Genomic DNA, 3,577 nt, shown 5'->3' on the forward strand with positions numbered 1-3,577 from the left:
TCCTAGTCGAAGTCTTTGTGGAGGTGAAGAAGAAATATAAAAAATGTAAGGAGGAAATGGCCTTACCCTGCCACTCTCAAACTCCAGAGAGTGTGCAAAGGCATCAGCGTGCTTCTAGGTCTTGGTCCCATCTCCATCACAGTCTATTCCGTCGCTCCCCATGAATCACACTGACTTTTCAGGTCATTGTCAATGTTGCAGCAAGTAGAAACCTTCAGGGAGGCCACTGTATGGATATTCAACAGTTTACTGATTCTGAATGGATCTCCTTGGAGCCCTAAGGAAACCCAGGGTCCCCCAGTTAGACGTTGCCAGCAGGTCCACACTCTGCACCTTCTGTGCCCCTTGATTCCACATCTGGTCCTGCACTGACTTCGGTGCCCACTTCAGCTCTGCTGCGACCAACTGTGTCGGACCCATTTGCATCAGTGCCATTTAAAACAAAGAAGGATGTGCAGCATGTAGTGCTACCCAACACCTAACTGAATCCACCATGACTTCAACCTAAGGTGGTGACTGGCATGCAACCTCTTGTTAATTCCTCTAATACTTTGCCCTTAATGCATGGTAGGTTCCAGATTTTGCATAACTCAGTTGGCACAGATTTTGACAGTGACAACCATGAGAAAGTGGACAGTTATTTTCCCAGTATAATGACAACAGCTGGTATGAAGAGCAACAGCATTCCATTGGGTTTGACACTTTGCTTGATGTTGCTTTTGTGTCTCCTCCAGGTCCTATTATGAAGGAAAGTGCTTCTTTCACTGTTGTGATGCGAAGGGCAACTAAACTGCCAAGCATAGAGATTAAAACTCGTGTACTACCTGAAGTTTTGCAGCCTTCTCAGACTCCCATTGAGTCACTGCAATCCTTCAGAGAGGCACTTATGTTTAACACTTGGGCCAAATCCTTTTCAGCACTACCGCTCAGTAGGCCAGTTGCCTATCCGCCTGCGCCTGTCAATCCAGCCTTCCTAAAACAGCATTCCACTCCAGAGAGCCTGGTGGTCCATGCCTCCAACACTGGCATCAGTTTAAATACTTTTTCTCCCACTTCTCCCGATTGTGAGTCTAAACAAATTGAGTCTTTTTGGAAAGAATGTTCCCCTTCACAAGCCTTGCCCTTAGATCAGTCAATGCCAGCTATCTTCTTGCCCATGCCCTTTGTGATACAGTAGCTCAGGTTTTCGGCATCTCTCACTCAGGCCATTCAGGACTTCGGCGATGCGGCAAAATTTGTAATACGGTCAGGACTGGACACATCTGATTGCTTGGGACGTGCCTTGGGCATCTGTGTGTCTATCCATGGCCACGCTTGCATGAGATCCACAGCTTTCCCGGGGAATGTTCACTCATCTTAAATTGATATACCCTTTGTCAGATCCTGCCTTTTTGGGGATAAATCCAACTCCACTTCAGATTCCATTAAAGAGAACAGAGCCACAATACGTTCCTTGGGACAGTCTGCTCCCCAAAGGCAATTCCACCAACAATTTCAAACCTGTTTGTAGCTATGGTTTTCCCATCAGCCAAAACTAGACTACTCTTCCACCCTATCTGGCTTTTCAGCCCTTTCATGGCTGCTCTACCCAGAGACATTGAGGTCCGCATGGGCAATGCCGCAACTGCAAAACCGCTTTTATGTGTCCTTGCTGGCAGGAAGCGACAAAATAATTGTCTGGTAAGGGGAACCGGCATGTACACAAACAAGTGGAGGAATTTAGGGAGGGTAATCATTTTAGTAAGGGCGACTGGACCCAGCCATAGAAAGTAGCAGTCTGGTCCACACAGGTTTTCTGTCCTCAAGCCTCAGGAGTGTCCTGTTGTAGTTGTCATGTATGACGGCATCCAAGTCTTTCCCAATCCAATGGCTGTAAGCATCCTGCCTCCCTAGCCTCCTCATACATGGCCAGTAGTTCTTATGGGCCAGGATATTGGAGTATTCTTTACAAAAGAGGGGAGTGAGACCATTGTCTCCAGGAATACTGCAGATTACTTGTTGGAAGTCTTCAGTGGAAAAGGTACTGAAGAACGGCATATGAGCATCATCAAGCCAGAGAAGTTGAATAGTGTCCAAGTATTGTAAATTCTGTTCAGGGGTGGGGTTTGTGCATGTGCTGACACCGCGGCTAGTGTAGATAAAGTGAAAAGTGTGCTTCACATTGTCTCAGCCCATTTGGGCTGTGCCAAAGCAGTTGACCAGTTCAATAATATGAGCTGGTCTGGAGCTTACAAATGAGTTGGGCCAGTGTTTTCCCAACCCTATCTCCCACCCAATATCGTCTTGCAACTGTGTCTTTGCCAAGATGGTGGGTCTGTTGCATTGCTGCTTCATATTGTCAGTTTACGTCTGATGTTGACAAGCTGTCGTGAGTCTCATTCCATCCTCCCCTAAAAGCAGCTCAGGGCTCTTTGGCCTACTTGGAGTTTTCCCTGTTCCCTCATATAGCCAGCCTAGCCATGGTTGCCACATCTCACTCTGATTATATGGTGTGAGCACCCCCTTTCCCCTCCCACTCTGCTGAAGACTAGCTACTGTTTTGGCTCTTTCTTAGGTTGAGCATAGCAGCGCACAAGTGCTGCTTTTCTACCTGTTATCTTTTCTGTGGGCTTTAAGCATGCCCATCTCACACCCATCACTGTCATTCATTTCTGGGCTTATCTTTCAACAATCCCTTGATGTCATTGGTATATGCTTTACATTTGTCCCGCCTTGAGGCTATTTTTTTGTGCCATGCAGACTGACCCCTATTACACAGATGATTGCACGATTGCCGATGTACATTTGTGAATGTGAACTTCTTTTTTTCTTTTGTCTCTCCCCTTTGTGCTTCATGGCAGCCATGGCACTTTGAGCGTGAACCATGCAAAATTGATGCTGGTCTCATTGTTCACACTGTTAACTAATCAGAGTCATTTCAATTTTGCTTTTGTCTCTCCCGTTCATGCTCCAAGGCTTTCGAAAAACCCTTGTAATTGGTAAATGCTTTACCTAAAAAAACAAAAACACAGAAATCATTAAAGCAGCTTTCCCGGCATAGAGGGAGAGACAATACTACATTATTCACTACACTCTGGGAAACTCGCCCCATAATGCTCTGCAGGCATTCTTATTCAATACATCTTTTACCATAACTCAGCATGGCATGTGGTAGTCCTAGGACAATAGGACCCCCACCAAAGCGTTCAGCATAACATACTCTTTCTGTTTAGGTCATATCTGGGTCCCTCACACTAGGTTAGTGGTGACCCTAAAATAATAACACATCCCACCTTTCAGTGTATTTTTAAGCTCTCTTATGGCTGGAATTTTTGTTTTGCACCTGGGAGTAGTTTGTGTTTTAAGGGCCTTGTTTGTAAAAATATTCCAGTAGGCTTACTAGCCCTTCAGGTATATGCAGGTCCACAGGAATTATGTGACAGAAAGGACCAAAATATACAGCAGGGTTGACTCATTTATGTGGCAAACAAAATCCAGTTATGCATTTGCAACGCCAAGAGCTCCAACTGAAGTCAATGTGAGACCTATTGCATTGCAAATGCTTGTTACTCACTTCATGTGGCGTTCTGGATATCTG

The sequence above is a fragment of the Pleurodeles waltl genome, chromosome 7 (assembly GCF_031143425.1).
Source record: "Pleurodeles waltl isolate 20211129_DDA chromosome 7, aPleWal1.hap1.20221129, whole genome shotgun sequence".
Classification (NCBI taxonomy): Eukaryota; Metazoa; Chordata; class Amphibia; order Caudata; family Salamandridae; genus Pleurodeles; species Pleurodeles waltl.